The sequence below is a fragment of the Amblyraja radiata genome, chromosome 4 (genome assembly GCF_010909765.2).
Source record: "Amblyraja radiata isolate CabotCenter1 chromosome 4, sAmbRad1.1.pri, whole genome shotgun sequence".
Taxonomy (NCBI): Eukaryota; Metazoa; Chordata; class Chondrichthyes; order Rajiformes; family Rajidae; genus Amblyraja; species Amblyraja radiata.
The window spans coordinates 121,653,290-121,671,349 of NC_045959.1; the positions used below are offsets into that span (position 1 = coordinate 121,653,290).

At 45.7% G+C, this 18,060-nt stretch overlaps 1 protein-coding gene across 2 annotated transcripts in view; it reads right to left on the reverse strand.

The window, feature by feature from the left end:
- Positions 1-14,015, reverse strand: part of LOC116972546 (protein NDRG1-like) — a 72,466-nt gene extending 58,451 nt beyond the window's left edge. For both annotated transcript variants that reach the window (XM_033020371.1, XM_033020370.1), the window contains exon 1: positions 13,861-14,015. The gene's annotated coding sequence lies outside the window, so the exon portion shown is untranslated. The remainder of the gene's footprint in view (positions 1-13,860) is intronic.
- Positions 14,016-18,060: the final 4,045 nt, after the last annotated feature.

The window sequence follows — 18,060 nt, forward strand, 5'->3', positions numbered from 1 at the left end:
GGAGCCACAGGATTAAGGCAAGGATAAGGCACGACAAAGTCCTCAATGAGTATTTCTCCTTGGTTTTGATGCCAGTGGATGCTCCATTGGTGTCCTGGATCACCGACTACCTGACTGGATGACCACAATATGTCAGGCTACAAAACTGTGTCTCAGACATGACAGTGAGCAACACAGGGGACGGTCCTCTTTCCCTTCCTGTTCACCATCTACACCCCGGACTTTAGATACAAATCGGACTCCTGCCACCTGCAGAAGTTTTCAGATGACTCTGGAATTGTGGGCTGCATCAGTATGGGGAGGGAAGTTGAATACAGAGCTGTAGTCAACGATTTTGTTGAGTGGTTTGGCCTTTATCACCTGCAGCTCAACGCTGACAAGAGTAAGGAGTTAGCGGTGGACTTTAGGAAGAGAAGGTGTGGATGTGCAGTTTACCAAGGAGTACAAGTACCTTGGAGTTTACCTGGACGGTAAACTGGACTGGTCCAGGAACGGTGAGGCGCTGTATCAGAAGGGTCAGAGACGTCCCCCCTCTTTCAACATCTGCAGTAAATAAAGTTCTATTGTATTGCATCGTTTTATCATGGAGAATGACATGAGGACCAGGGAGTTTGGGGCAAGTCAATGGAAGTATCTTGAGGGCAGAGGTTATTACAGTCAAGGAGCTGTTGAAGGTCCTAATGTGCATGAAGGGAGACAAATCTTCAGGGCCTATCGGATATATCCGAGGACATTGTAGGAAGCTAGAGAGGAAATTGTAGGTGCCCTGACTGATATTTACGAGTCTTCATTAAATACAGGTGAGGTGGTTGAGGACTGGAGGGTGGCAAATTTTGTGCCTCTATTTAAGAAGGTATGCAGTGAAAAGCCTGGGAAAGTAGCGAATGACATCTGTGGTCAGAAAGTTACTACAGAGTATTCTGAAGGATAGGATATGACAAGGGCTGTTTAGGGATAATCAGCGTGGCTTTGTATGTGTGAGATAATGTCTCAGGAATCTTGAGTTTTTGAAGATGTGACCAAAAAGCGTAGTTGCTGGGCCCATTGCTGTTTGTTATCTATATCAATGATTTGGATGAGAATGAAGAGCAAGTTTGCAGATGACACTAAAGTGGTATTGTAGATAGTGAAGATGGTTGTCAAAAATTGCAGCAGGATCTTGATGAGTTGGTCAGTTGGGCAGAGTAATGGGTGATAGAATTGAATACAGAGTGCGAGGTGTTACACTTTGGGAAGGACCTACACAGTGAATGGCAGGGCTTTCAGGAGTGTTGTGGAGCAGAGAATTCGAGAACAGGTACATAGTTTGTTGACAGTGGAATCACAGGGAGATGGGATGGTCAAGAAGGCTTTCAGCACATTGGCCTTCATCAGTCAGAGAGTATTGAGTATAAAAGTTGGGAGATCATGTTGTAGTTAAATAAGATGTTGATGAGACCGCATTTAGAGTATTGCGTTCAGTTCTGTGCAACGTGTTATAGGAAAGATGTTAAGCTGGAAACGGTAAAAAGATTTATGAGGATGTTGATAGGACTCGAGCCTAGAGGTTGAGCAGGCTAGGACTTTATTCATTGGAGCAAAGGAGGAGGGGTGGTCTTATGATTTCTCAATTTCTCTCACCACAGATGCAGCCCATACAGGGAATTTCAGATGTTGCTTTTATGCTAGCGAGGTCAGATATACAAAATGTCCCTCCCTACAGATGGTCTCGCATTTGCTGTCTAGGGATATTTGAACTAAAATAGTCACAATATGCAAAATGGATGTCTACAACATTATAAATGCATCAGCTTCAATTAAATAAGGTCCAGAATTAACGCTGAACCGCACTGTCAAACCAATGACATGGAAAAACTACTGGCTATGCACTTCAGAGATTTTAAGCAATTCCAACTTGTCATTTCTGCTTCTATAATAAATAGCACTGTTGAATGTTTGCATGTGCATTGAACAATGTAAACATCCTGCACTGATAAAAATGGTAAGAATTTAGTATGGGTCACTGAATTCCTTTGGCAAAGACAGCTGCCAATTTAGTCACACTGGAACCATCAAACAAAATGTTCATTCTTGTACTCAGTTTATTTATATTTATATTTATATTTGTAGAATCGTCAGCAAGCAGGGCATCAAGGAAAAGCAGGGAACTTGCGGACCTCAGTGGTGGAGATTTGTTGGAGGGATTCTGAGGGATCTGCCAGCATTTGGATAAGCAGGGACTGATTAAAGACAGTCAGCGTGGACTTATAGTTTTTTTTTAAATAAAAGGCTCAATAAGGGAAAGGATGTTACTACATTAACTTTGACAAGGTAAAATATAGTAGCCTTACCTGGAAGGATTGAACACAACGAATCCAAGGTGAGCTAGCCAATTGGATTCAAAATTGGCTTGGAGAAAGGAGTCAAACAAAGGGTGATAGAGTGGTGCAGTACGGAAACAGGCCCAGCCAACTTTAGTCACTGCATCCAAAAGATTTTTTGGAAAAGGGGGTTGAGGATAAAGTGCTGATACACACAAACAAAGAATGAAATGATGTGACTGGCATTTTAGCATTTTGATAGCACTATAAAACAGTAAGATCATTGGTCCGATTGTCAATGTACTTGTTTCCCACTGCACACTGATTTCATTACAAACCATCTACTTCATCTTTCAACAAGTCCTCCATTCAGACTATTTTCTGTGTGAAATGATCCATGTTATTTGACCATCACTTCCGGGGAAAGCAAGTTCCACAATCTATTAGCCTTCCTGAACAAATTCAGTAATTGTGCACTGGAATTCAGTCGTGTGTTTCAGGACACCTTTTGTTTCTCAACTTCTCATCATTGAGGAAGAATCACTGAATGGTTTACAAGCCATTCACATCATGACTAATACTCCAAAAACCCTGCATTAAAGATTCCAAAATAGAATTCACTGGTGGCCGAGAAACAGATTTAAAAAAAAAAAATCTTTTTTTAAACGCTCATCTATAATACAACCACCACATGGTTGCATTAATCAAACACTTCACTGCTGTCCTGCAATATTCTTCCCCAGTGTTCTGTGTGACTCCAGTCCCACAGCAAGCTGCTTGGCTCTTCAATTGCCCTTTAAAAATGGATTGACAGGCACTCATTTTGGCAAGACAATAAATCTACTGATTGAAGAAGGGTCTCGACCCGAAATGTCACCCATTCCTTCTCCTTCTCTCCAGAGAGGGTGCCTATCCCGCTGAGTTACTCCAGCATTTTGTGTGCAAACCTACAGACCATCCTGGTGCCAGATTCAAATGACAATAACAAGACCGGGAGTGTCTGCCCCGAATCGTGGGGCTTGAATCGGCCCGTTCGCGCCGGCGGGGGCTTCAACATCGGGAGCCTCAAAGCATGTCGTTTCCCCCCCCCAGGATTTGCACCCATGCCATGCCGTCGCTCCATGCTGAGTTGACCGTTTTGGTTTCTGAAGGGTCCCACATTCTCTCTCTCTATGGTAACCCTAATTCTAAAATCTCATGGGATTATCCTTAATGCTTTCTATCAGAGCTATCTCCTGTCCCCTTTTTGCCCTCGTGATTTCCTTTTTTAGCTTGCATCTTTGATCCTGAAACTCCTCCAGGCATGCACTTGATCTCAGCTGCTTATACCTGCTCCATGTTATTTCTTACTCTTAACCAGAGCCTCAATTTCCATTTTTGTTCCTTCAAATATGATATTCAAAATATTCCATCAAATATGGGCTCCATTAGCATTATCTATCTCTAAACTTCCTCAAAAGAGTGAATTTCGTGAAATATGGAAGACTGGACAGTGATTATCCTAATACCAAGAGGCCAGTGAGAGAAATCAATGGGAAACGTGGCTAGTTATGCCTGGCATAAAATAAATGTTGCAAATGAACCTTCTCAACAGAAATCCTGTCAGACGCTGCTCAATGTCCAAACATCTTCAAAAAGCAGTTCAGTTCCCTACACGTCTCAAGACTATGTGAAAATGCCGAGGTGTTGCTGCTGCTGGGCTTGGACAAGATACAGGCAATGATATACAGGCAACTACATTCACTGATAGTCACATTACAGAAAACCATCCGTATCACCATTCTTGGTGAAGTGAAGCCATGTCTGTTGTGCATGTGTCATCAATAGACAAAAGGTGCAGGAGTAGGCCATTCGGCCCTTCAAGCCAGCACCGCCATTCACTGTGATCATGGCTGATCATCCACATTCAGTACCGTTCCTGCCTTCTCCCCATATCCCCCGACTCCGCTATCTTTAAGAGCTCTATCTAACTCTCTTTTGAAAGCATCCAGAGAATTGGCCTCCACAGATTCACAACTCTCTGGGTTCCTCATCTCCATTCTAAACGGCCTACCCCTTATGCTTAAACTGTGGCCCCTGGTTCTGGACTCCCCCAACATCAGGAACATGTTTCCTGCCTCTAGTGTGTCCAAACCCTGAATGCTTAGCTTTGTGTCAGCTGCAAATTTGCTAATGTTACTTTAAATCCCTTCAACTAAATCATTGATGTATATTGTAAATAGCTGCGGACCCAGCACTGAGCCTTGTGGTACCCCACTAGTCACTGCCTGCCATTCTGAAAGGGACCTGTTAATCCCTACTCTTTGTTTCCGTCTGCCAACCAATTTTCTATCCATGTCAGCACTCTACCCCAATACATGTGCTCTAGTTTTGCCCACTAATCTCCTATGTAGTTCCTTAGCAAATGCTTTCTGAAAGTCCAGGTATACTACATGCACTGGCTCTCCCTTGTCAATGTTCCTAGTTACATCCTCAAAAAATAACAGAAGATTAGTCAAGCATGATTTCCCCTTCATAAATCCATGCTGACTCGGACAATCCTGTTACTGCTATCCAAATGTGCCGCTATTTCATCTTTTTTAATTGACTCCAACATCTTCCCCACCACCGATGTCAGGCTAACTGGTCTATAATTCCCTGTTTTCTCTCTCCTGCCTTTCTTGAAAAGTGGGATATTAGCTACCCTCCAATCCCCAGGAACTGACCCTGAATCTATAGAACATTGGAAAATGATCACCAATGCGTCCACGATTTCTAGAGCCACTTCCTTAAGTACCCTGGTATGCAGACCTTCAGGCCCCGAGGATTTATCAGCCTTCAGTCCCATCAGTCTACCCAACACCATTTCCAGCCTAATGTGAATTTCCTTCCGTTCCTCCGTCACCCTAGACCCTCTGGCCACTAGTACATCAGGGAGATTGTTTGTGTCTTCCTTAGTGAAGACGGATCCAAAGTATCTATTGAACTCGCCTGCCATTTCCTTGCGCAGAGCTGACAAGAAAGAGTATAAATTGACACTAATATTCTGAGAACAATCTTCGTGGTGGAGAAGCTTGTGTGGACCTGAGATCCTGAGAGCGATGCCGTCTGGAGCTACGCTCCTGGTAGGGCCACCCATAGCGGTAAGTTCGAGGGAGAGATCTCTGACAAAGAGCAATCCAACCAATACCTCAACGGTGGGACTGGCAGAAGACGATGGCTGACCTTAGTGGAGCGTCACAACGGCTGGGAAGGCAGATGAAGGCTACAGCAGAAAAGGGTCTCCGGTCTCTTGGACTCCATGCCACTGGATCCTGACCCAGTACTGTCAAGGACCGTGGGGTGGCTGTCTGCACCACTCTCCACATGTTAAACAAAGTCACGCACTGGCATCCTCCATATAGGGAATAACACCCTGGAGACACCCGTGGTCAGCCATGACCGAAGAGGGCCTAAGATTCTGAGAGCAAATTTTTATCTGTATCTCTGATTTTTCATAGATATTTGTTAATTCTGTATGGGCGAATTTCTATTATCCGACAACAATTATTTCCAACAATAAAATCTTATTACTTCCCTTTGCATATGATGTCATTCCAACTGGAAACACTTTGGAATAAAAGTTGTGAAAATCTTTACCTACAGCACCATCATGAGTACCTCCACTACAAGGGCTACTGTGGTTCAAGGCAACATATTTTATTAACCTCATCTATGTCTTATTCACGTGTATTTGAATGTCAAACGATTCCCAGTTTCCTTTTATTTTGGGTGCTTTTAACATTATACAGTCGTACTTCATTTGTTGATTATTATGCTTAACAATACAAGTGGGTTTACCCATCAACACCACTTGCCTATTTACTGCTTTTAAATTATTAATAACTTACATGCTTCTTGGATCTTGATTCTGCCATCCATGAAAAATCCCATCAAACTGACTTTTTTCATTGACACCATGATGCTCACCTAACTAATGCCACCTGCCAGCACATGGACTGTATCCCTTCATGCTCTGCCTGGCTAAATGCCTCTGAAACACCACTATCGTATCTGCTTTCACCACTTCCCCTTGCATCGTGCTCCAGGCACCTACTCTCTGCAGAGGAAACATTCCTCAAATCTCCTTTAATCTTACCTCCTCTCCCCTTAAAGCTATGCCCTCTGGTATGTGACATTTCCACCATGGGTTTATCTATGCTATCTTTTTTATACCATAGCCATTTTTAGTGCCTGAGACAATTGCTGAAATCCACTGAATTTAGTTTTACTGCTGTAATTAGTCTTACCAAATTCTAAAAAGAAAACAAGCCCGTATCCTTCCTTGGCCGGCATGAATTATACCCAGGTGCTCCAGTTTACACCCACATCCCAAACACGTGCTGGTCGACATGTTAATTCACCCGTGAAAAATACATCTAGTGCAAGTGAGTGGTAGAAGAATCCAAACAATAATTCAGGAACTTCTGAGGATACTATTTTTTGGGGGGAAATAGTCAGGTAATAGGGTTGCTCTGAGTCTCAGAACAGCATCAATGGGCCAAAAGGTCTCTTTCTATACTGTAAAGAAATATGAAAATATAGAATTGATAAACATACAAGTTTAAAAATAAGAGCACTGAGCTTTCTACAAAATTTTCTAATTTATAATAATTTGAATAAGCAATAATAAAAAGCCACCAGACTGAAGGCTAAAACTATTTAACTAACTTGATTTTCTACTTTCCCCCAAGATGTAACCATAAGAGCAATACTAATGCATACGCTAGAAGGTTTATCTCAGTTAATTATGCAGGATATTAATGCAGGACCACACTTCCAGCTTCTTGACAGGCTGCAGGTCATCAGAGAAGTGCATTGATGTGCAAGAGAATATGGACAAGCTGGTGGTACATCAAAATCTTGGAGCTGAAACTCAACAGTGCAAATTTACATTGCAGTAGGAACAAGGAGAAGCAATAATATAAACTGGAGGGCACAATACCCAAAGGGTTATAAGAATAGAGGACCTGGGGTGCATGAGAATAAATCATGAATGTGCCACGGCTGGTTGAGAAATCAGTCAAGTGAAACCGTTAAGACAATACAGTGCAGATTCCCCAGAATTACTTCAGGGATGAGGCCATCTTAATTACATGGGGGGGGGGGGGGAAACAAGAGAGAGAAGGTGGAGGCAGCAAATCCAAGATTTACATCAAGTATTTTCAATTATGCAGAATTAAATCAGTGTAGATGGAGAGAAAGAGTTCCCACTGGCAGATGAATAAGGATCCAAGGAACATACAATAACAAAAAAGGACATAAATAATAAAAGGATGGTTTATATACAAAATCCAGCTGTGCTTCAGATCAGAGATGTTCTGCTGGGGGAGCGGGGGTGAATTGGAGGCAGGTTTTAAAGTGAGAACTAAACTGCAAGTGCATGCTCCCACAACCTCCGACATTACAGAGAAAACATTCCAAGTCTGTCCAACTTCTCCCTAATACCCCTTATCCAGGCATCTGAAGAAGGGTCTCGACCCAAAACATTCCAAGTCTGTCCAAGTTCTCCCTAATATCCCCTTATCCAGGCATCGGAAGAAGGGTCTCGACCCGAAACGTCACCCATTCCTTCTCTCCGGAGATGCTGCCTGTCCCACTGAGTTTTGTGTCTTTCGTTCTGGTAATCCTCATCTACACCCTTTCCAAACAAACCACTTCCTTCCTGTAATGGGCCAACCAGAAATGCACATAGTCCAAATGTGGTATAAGCAAAGTCCTATAAAGTAGCATCATGACTACCTCTGATACTCTACGCCTGGACCATTGAAAGCAAGCTTATTATGAGCGCTGGATTATGAGCGCTGCAGAGCCAGGGATCGAGTTCGCCGGGGTCAGAGCTCCAGCCGGCGCAGCCTGAAGACTACGAGTGCCGCGGTCTCCGGTCTCCGGGAAGGGGACGGCCGCTCCAGACTTTTCCAAGCCGCTGAGGAATGTTCCACCCGACACCGATGTTCCATCTTTACGGCAAGAGGGCCCTGAAAATCAACGGACTGGCTGCACGGCCACAGATGGGCCCCGACCTCGGGTGTTTCACAGAGGAAGAGGACTTAACTTTCTGGTGCCTTTCCCCCACAGTGGAAATGTTTTAATTCTGCTGTGGGGGAACGTTTGTGTTGAACTCTATAATATGTTGTGTCCATTTTTATTCTCTTTTTTTTAAACCTTTTTCTATGGTTTGCAATGGAACTTATTATTTAAATTATGTGAAGCACTTTGGGGTCAATGCAAGTTGACTAAAAATGTGCTGTATAAATAAAGTTTACTTACTTACTTACTTACTTATCATGTCTTCTTTAACACTCCAAATCTAGTTTTGTAGCTATTTACAGGGAGTTATGGGCTTGGACCCCAAGATCCCTCTGTACATAAATGCTGTTGAGGCTCATGCCATTAATTGTATATTTTCCCCGTTATATTGGACCTCGCAAAGTGCAACACCTCACACTTGCTCGGATTAAAATCCATCAGACATTTCTCTGCCTATTTCTGTAGCTGGTCAACATCCTGCTGTATCTGTAAAATGCTAAACTGTAACCTTATGCAGCCTTCCTCACATCCCACATCCCCAGCAATCTTGGTGTCATCTGCAAACTTAATAACATCGCACATCTTAATGACTACTGACCTCTGTAGTCATGAAGACCCTTGAAAGACATGCTGGCCAAGCTGAAAAATATAAACTCTCTGCTGGACCCTCTGCAGTTTGCATACCGGGCCAATTGACTGCATCATCTCCAGGGATGATGCAGTCAACCTTGGCCTGCACTTCATCCTCCAGCACCTAGACCGCCACGGAACCTATGCAAGGATTTTGTTTGTTGATTTTAGCTCTGCATTCAACACCATTGTGCTAGAGCTACTACACTCCAAACTCTCCCAGTTGAATGTGCCTGAACCCGTCTGTCAGTGGATCATCAACTTCCTGACAGACAGGAAGCAGCATGTGAGGCTGGGAAAGCACATCTCGGACCCGCAGACCCTCAGCATAGGAGCACCGCAAGGCTGCATACTCTCTCCTCTACATCAACGACTGCACCTACACCGACCTCGGTCAAGCTTCTCAAGTTTGTGGACAACACAACCCTGATTGGACTGATCCAGGATGGGGAGGAATCTGCCTACAGACCGGAAGTGACACAGCTGGCGTCCTGGTGCCACTGCAACAACCTAGAGCTCAATGCTCTTAAGATGGTGGAATTGATTGCAGACTTTAGGAGAGCTCCCCCTCCCCTCACCCCACTCACCATCAACAACACCACAGACATATCTGTGGAGTCTTTTAAGTTCCTTGGAACCATCATCTCCAGGGACCTTAAATGGGGGGGCCCACCATCGACTCCACAGGCAAAAAGGCCCAACAGAGAATGTACTTCCTGCGGCAGCTGAGGAAACACAATCTCCTGCAGGCAATGATGGTCCAATTCTACACGGCCATTGTAGTCTGTTCTCACCTTCTCCATCATGGTCTGGCGCAGCCACCAAGCACGACATCTGGAGGCTGCAGCAAATCATTCGATCAGCAGAGGTTATTGGCTGCAACCTTTCCCCCCATTGATGAACAGTACACTGCAAGGGCCAGGAAGCGAGCGGGTAAGATCAACTCTGACCCCTCTTACCCTAGCCACAAACTCTTTGAATCACTTCCCTCTGGAAGGCGACTCCAGACTGTCAAAGGCGCCGCAGCCAGACATAAAAACAATTTATTTCCACGAGTAGTAGCTCTACGCAATAACCAAAAGTCTGCAGCCACCTTTTGCTCTGGTATTTTGTTTCATTCACGTTTAAGCTATGGTGTTTTGTTGTTAATGTTTTATTCTGTATGTCGTGATGTTGCTTGCGAGTGGAGCACCAAGGCAAATTCCTTGTATGTGTACATATTTGGCCAATAAAATTATTCATTCATTCATTCAAACAGCAGAGGTCCCAGCACAGATCCCAATGGAACTCCATTCATTCCAAACCTCAGCCTGAATACTTTCAGTAAACCATACAACCAAGTTATTGTTAATCCTGTTTTAAACTTCTGGGTCAGCCTATCAGGGACTTTATCAAATGACTTACTAAAAAACATGTAGATACATTCACCAACCAACGGTCTTTGATCACCTTGCATCTATTGTGTTGACAATTTTGAGGTGTAATGGATTCAGACCTCTCTGCATATCACCCTAAGGGTCATACCATATTATGAATACGTCCCTCTTGCATTTAACCTGCCAAATCCATCACTTTACCCCCTGTACAATTTAAACTTAATCTGCCAATTCTCTGCCCAAATTTCCAACTGATATACAGTTGCATCCTTTGACAAACTCACTGTTGGCAACTCCACCAAACCTTGTCTGCAACTCATCCACCACTCTACCCTCATCAATCGCCTTGGTCACCTCTTCAAAAAGCTCCACCGTGTAAGTAAAACAAACCCTGCCCTGTATAAAGTCATGTGGACTTTCCCCAATTAACCCATTCTCTTCCCAAATGGACCCCATCCCGTACCAACGTTGGCCAGAGAGAGATCACTAATGTTGGACAGAGAGAGATCACTAATGTTAGACAGAGATGGATCACTAATGTTGGCCAGAGAGAGATCACTAATATTAGACAGAGAGAGATCACTAATGTTAGACAGAGAGAGATCACTAATGTTAGACAGAGAGAGATCACTAATGTTGGACAGAGAGATCACTAATGTTAGACAGAGAGAGATCACTAATGTTAGACAGAGAGAGATCACTAATATTAGACAGAGAGAGATCACTAATGTTGGCCAGAGAGAGAGATCACTAACGTTTGACAAAGAGAGATCACTATTGTTGGACAGAGAGAGATCACTAATATTAGACAGAGAGATCGCTAATGTTGGCCAGAGAGATCACTAACGTTTGACAAAGAGAGATCACCAACGTTGGCTGTGGAAACAGACGTGAAGTTGTAGGGAAGGAGCGGGAATGTTCAGGGCGCAGACAGACCGGGGGTGAAGTTTTCACAGCGATGTTGCCGCGGGTTTTGTGGCGTGGAGTGCCCGGAGATGTTGATGCCGGGAGCCCGCGGGTATTGGGCAAGTTTATCACCGATATACGCCGCTGTCCCGCTGGTCTTTATCACCCACAGCCACTAATGATCCCGCTGCCGTTTCTCACCGACTCGCCGCCGTCAGCCCGCGGCCGCTGATGCGGGGATGTTTCTCACCGACAGCCGGGGGGTGTTGTGGTGGTGTAGAGGGCGCGGGGGTGTTGTGGAGGGAGGGAGGGAGGGAGCGGGTGTTGAGGGGGAACCGGGGTGCTGTGAAGGGAGCGGACGCGGTGTTGAGGTGGAGGGAGGGAGCGGGAACGGGGGTGTTGCGGTGTAGAGGACGGTGGTGATGGTGGTTGAGGGGGAACGGGCGCGGGGTGAGGTGGTGATGGAGGGAGCGGGGGTGTTGTGGTGGAGCGGGGGTGTTGTGGTGGAGGGAGCGGGGGTGTTGTGGTGGAGGGAGCGGACACGGTGGTGATGGTGGTTGAGGGGGAGCGGGGGTGTTGAGGGGACGCGGGAGCGGGGGTGTTGTGGTGGAGGGAGCGGGCACGGTGTAGACGATGGTTGAGGGGGAACGGGCGCGCGCTGATGTTTCTCACCGAGTGACCCCGCCCTGACCCCGCCGCGCACCCTTTGTCCCGCCTCGGCCAATGGAGTTTAGTGGGGGAGGCGGGGGCGCCGCAGTGACTCCGCCCCCACCAGTGGGCACGTGGCGGCTGCGCGCGCAGGCAGCAGCGGCGGCCGTTGATCCGGATCCGTCCCGCCAACGGCCGCGCGCTTCAAACGTTCAAACCCGCCCCCAACGGCCAACGGCCGCGCGCTGCGAACCCGCCCCAACGGCTCACAGCATCAGTATAATAGAATGGCCACATTAGATTGACATGTGTGTGGCGAGCGTGGACACCACGCCCCCTCGTGCCCACCACGCCCCCTCGTGCCCGTGCCCGTGCCCGTGCCCCCCCCTCGTGCCCGTGCCCGCGCTCCCTGTCTTCCCGCCAACAGCAGCCTCGACGATCCGCTCACTCCGGCACTTGGTGTAAACAGCACCTCAACTCCGGACCAGGTGAGGCGGCGGGAAGCCCAACCCGACCCGACCCGACTGGCCATTCCCCTCCCGCCCCAACCTGTCACCTTGTGCCTGTAACAGTCCCCAGTCTCTGTGCCACCCCACGGTAACGGGGACAGCCGCCCATCCCTGGCCGCCTCCCGCCAGCTGCAGCCGGTAACCCGGGACAGCGAGGACTGCCTGCAGCAGTGTGTGCCCACACTGACAATATTACCCCAGCACTCACTATGTGTGTGTATCACTGCCCCGGACTAGCAGTGGGCCACTTGTACCGAGCCAGGGTCCCCACAGTCCGGGTACAAGCCGCATCTACTCGGGAGTGAGGGCCGGCCCATGTTCACACTGTATAACCGAGCTGGAGAGTCACCAGCACCAGCTGTGGTGGAGTTGCTGAGTCCCGGCCGGCCAGGGGGCGACCCTCACTCACCCCGGCACCCGGCACCGGCCTGGCTTTACCCCCACATCCCAAAGACGCGTGGGTCGCTGCTCCGGACACTCACACTGACCACTCACACTTTTCAAGAGAGAGAGTTAGATTTAGCTCTTAGGTCTAACGGAATCGGGATATGGGGAGAAAGCAGGAACGGGGAACTGATTGGGGATGATCTGCCATGATCACATTGAATGGCGGTGCTGGCTCGAAGGGCCGAATGGCCTGCTCCTGCACCTATTGTCTACGTTACCCTGACCACTGCTCTGGACAGTCACACTGTGACCACTGCTCTGGACAGTCACACTGTGACCACTGCTCTGGACAGTCACACTGTGACCACTGCTCTGGACAGTCACACTGTGACCACTGCTCTGGACAGTCACACTGTGACCACTGCTCTGGACAGTCACACTGTGACCACTGCTCTGGACAGTCACACTGTGACCACTGCTCTGGACAGTCACTGTGACCACTGCTCTGGACAGTCACACTGTGACCACTGCTCTGGACAGTCACACTGTGACCACTGCTCTGGACAGTCACACTGTGACCACTGCTCTGGACAGTCACACTGTGACCACTGCTCTGGACAGTCACACTGTGACCACTGCTCTGGACAGTCACTGACCACTGCTCTGTACAGTCACACTGTGACCACTGCTCTGGACAGTCACACTGTGACCACTGCTCTGGACAGTCAGACTGCGGACAGTTGGATCGATGTGAGCAGTTTGAAAAGTTCCTAGTGTTGACGAAGCCTTCATGTGGCCAGAACGAGGAACACAAACAACTTTTCCCGCCCCACCCCCAACACACATTTTCATTTCCCAAGCGTTGCGTTGTTGACCCTTTGAAACAACGAGAACGTTTGTCTCGACAAATGTGCTCGAAGGAACTTTTCTTATTCTGAAAAATATTGGTGGCATTTGAAAGAATATCGCGGTTTGGCGATCGTCGGTTGAAATTCATCTGTCTAAAACAACTTAAAACTGCTCAAAGTTGTCAAAATTAAGTTGTTTTAAACTTACCTCGAATTCAAGAAAGATCTGTAGGTAAAGTCAGACAGCTGGCACCCCGCCTGTTTGCAATCTGCTCCTCTCCTCTCCTTCTTCTCCTCCTCCCCGCTCCGCTCGCTGCTTTGCTTTGCCCGTGCCTGTCTGTTTTGGTGTGAGCGGATGTGGGAGGTTTATAAAGCACTCGCTGCCCCAGTCCTGCCCCTGCTTTACAGCTCACCCACACGTGGTTTTCATTAGAAAATACAAATATTTTACATTTCACCCCAGTTTTATTTACCACCAAAATAATTCATTTACAACGTAAACGTTTTGAAATATATATTAAAAGCACCCATATATTAAATTCGCGAAAGTTATATTTGTGGATTATTTTAAAAATCTAGAATTAGTCGCAAGGGCGGATGTGCTGTCGAAAACATTCCCGGACTGGGGCAATAAAGGCAGTCAGTAGCCGCTCTGAGATCTTTGGTCAGGAGGCAAATGCAATTTAAATGTTGTTCGCGCTGATGTAAATTATTTTCTCAGATTACAGCAGGCACATGACTGTCCGCACATACACCCTGCCATTCCCTCACGTAGTCGGGATGATGTAATTTGGAAGAGATTACTAAAACCCAGGAAGATGTTTATCTTGCATACACTAAATCGTTTACCATACAATCACGATGGGATACTTCGCAAATGAAGACTTTGTTTATCCATATCCAGACTAGAAACTCCCTGGTTTCGAGATGTGTGTAGCTGTACGGCGCAGTAGGTCAATACCCACTACCTAACAGATCTTTAAAAAATAGTTTTCACAATTTAAAATTACTTGACAAAGAAAGTACAACGCAGAAACAAACAGCCGGCCAATTGGACTGCACTGATGTTTACACGCATGGGACCATTCTCAGCCCAACTTTCTTATTCGTATCTGCTTTATATTATTAAAACCCCCGTGATGTATGCGTCCAACTCGCTTCCCTTTGACGAATCAATCACTCCATTTTCTTGGCATTCCTTACCCTGTTACCACACATGGTTGGTGTTTTTATGGTCCCTCACTCTGAACTCGTAGGCATACAGATACCACACTTTCTCTCCTCGGATCACTTGTCATTTTATCATTTGTTATTTTTACTTGCGGGTGAAAGCACTTTTGGACAGTGTTTGTAGGAGCACTACAACTTCCCTGATGGAATAGGTGTTCCCCATACTTCTGCTTCATGCTGTCGCCCTGAGGTTGCTCAATCTGAGTAGCTCATTCTAGTGTGTAACAAGGAACTGCAGATGCTGGTTTCCACCGAAGATAGAAACAAAATACCGGAGTAACTCAGCGGGTTTAGGCAGCATCTCTGGGCATCATTATCTAGAATGCTGCCTGACCCGCTAAATTACTCCAGCATTTTATGTGAACCAAGTGTCACCTGGTACTCTGCCAGTGAACCAAGTGTCACCTAGTACTCTGCTTCCAGAACTCCAGAACCAAGGTTCGAAAGCTGAGTATGAGAAATGTAAAATATAATAGAAATGGGTGCAGGAGTAGGCCATTCGGCCCTTCGAGCTAGCACAGTTTTAATGTAATATTAGTGCATGCAGCAAGAACAGATGTATTCCCCTCACTATGGAAAGATCTCGGTGACATTCATTGCTTCTTTGTGATGATTCTCACCATCAAGTTCAGTGGAGACGCACATCTGATCCTGACTTCAGTTGCCTGACGTGTAGGCTTCTTCTTGTGACCAAAGATCCTAGGATCTTTGCTTGTGACCGCTTGTGTGGCCGCACGCAAAAGTAGTTGCTCTGGTTTTCCCACGCATCCTCCTACTCCACATCACAAAGACAAACTAGAGGTGGGTTAATTTGTGATTGTAAATTACAGATGATTGAGAGGAGAATCAGGAAGAGTTGATGAGCACATGAGAAAAGAATTGGCTGCAGGGAAATAAGTAGGAGCATGGGATGGATAAGAATGTTCTGAGAGCTAGCACAGACGTAGTGGGTCAAATGGCCTCCGCCATGTCAAGAAAGCATGAGAACTATCATTATAGTTGACATGTGATGTGAATGTCTCTCAAGCTGCATGGACATTTTATTTCTTAAACATGCTTCTGAAATCCTTGCTCATTTAGTTTAGTGAACATGAATCCAAATTCAGGAAAGAGCAGGAAAGTGATTATAGATCAGCGTGACTTCACTGAACTGTAAAACTGCTGCTTCTCCTGCTGCTCACGTCTCTGTTGTTTGACCGGGTAACCTTTGTTTCCATTCCACCTTCAAATCCATTTTCTATTCTAATAAATTCATCGCTTCTGTTGACATTTCTTCACATTTGCTTGTTTTCCTGTCAGTAATATCAGTTACAAAGTACTGAGAAGAAGGCTATGTTTCTAATATCAAATCAGTATCCAGATTTAAAGCTTCATTGTGTGGCTAACATTTTTATACAATATGTCATGGAATATAGTGGAGTGCAGGATCAAACCCTTCGGCCCACAATGCCCTTCGGCGCCACAGGATGTCATGATGCCAAGACCTACTCTTACCTGCCTGCATATAATCCCATATGCTTTCATTCCTTGCATATCCATGTGTCTATCAAAAAGCCTAAAATGTAATTGTACAATTTCGGCCACATTGTATATTCACAGGGGGACACACTGCTTGAGCTCTGGCCCAAGTGATTAATGGCAATAATCAGCTGGTTTGCAGGTGCGGATACTCCATGGAAGGTGTGAAGTGAGGTGAAGGCTGGAAAGATCTTGCATGGGATGCTTTACCCAAGCAAATTGTCAACTAAAATAAGTCAACTATTTTTTTGAAATAAAAGAAAACTATATTATTCAACTGCACTTCCATCCAATGTCTTCCTGCTCATATTCCATGTTCTTCCATGTTGGTTCACATCTTGGGAAAACCTGAAACTACTTTTGCAAGAGAACATGTTCAAGCACAGTCAGCAATCCCAGTCTGCTCTGGAACCATCACGGAAACATCCAACTTGTTAGAACTTGCTACAAATGCAAGAAACACAAAATGTTTGCTAGTTTGCTGCCAACAGGTTTAGATATAAAGTGTGATACATTATGGAAGCTTATAGCACTTGCAGAAACTGTCTGAGCCAGCACCCACTGTAGATGACTGTCAGATCTACATTTAATACAATTCCCTTGGTCTGTCTCTCACACTGTTTGTTTTTCAAATATCTATACATTTTCTTTTGAAAAGGTCTTTTGAACTTTGTTTTGTTGCAGCTCCTGAGGTACAGCCTTCAACATGCAATGCCCATGACTGGTGTACGGTTACTAAAAGTCTATCATCCACTAAATCTACTGCAGTAATTCACCCAAGCTGCTCCAGAAGTACTTCCCAAACACACAACCTCAGCCACCAAGAAGGACAAGGGCAACGGCCATATGGAAACTTCACCACATGTGGAATCAACTCCAGGTCACTCACATAGAACATAGATTATAGAAACATTATAGATTATAGAACATAGGACAGTGCAGCACAGGAACAGGCATATCGGCCCACAATGTCTGTGTCAAACTTGATGCTAAATTAAAGTAATGTCATCTGCCACCATGTGATGCATATCCCCTGTATATTTATGTGCCTCTCTAAAACCTTGTAAATGCCAATATTGTATCTTCTTCCATTACCAACCCCGGCGGCGTGTTCCAAGTACTCGTCACTCTGTAAAAAACTTTCCCTGCACATGTCCTTTAAACTTTGCCTCTCTTGCCTTGAAGTTATGCCCTCTAGTCTTTGACATCTCCACCCTGGCGAAAAAGATTAACACTGACAACCTTATCTAAGCCTCTGATAATTTTATGAACTTCTATCAGGTCATAGAGTCATACAGAACGGAAACATGCTCTTTGCCCCAGCTTGCCCATATCAACCAAGGTGCCCCAACTACACCAGCCCTACCTGCCCTCATTTTCATTGTCCCATCCGGGACATATTGTCATTTCATTGTCCCATCCGGGACATATGACAATAAAACACTCTTGACTCTTGGCCCACACCTTTCTAAACCTTTCTTATCCATGTGTCTGTCCAAATGGCTTATAAATGTTGTTATAGTTTCTGCCCAACTCCCTCCTCCAGCAGCTCATTCCATATACCCATCACTCTCTTCTGTGGCTAGACTGCAAATAGTCGCCTGAGTTTGGCACCATCTTGAAATATTTTTTGCCTTTCATGACTGATCTCAGCTATTGG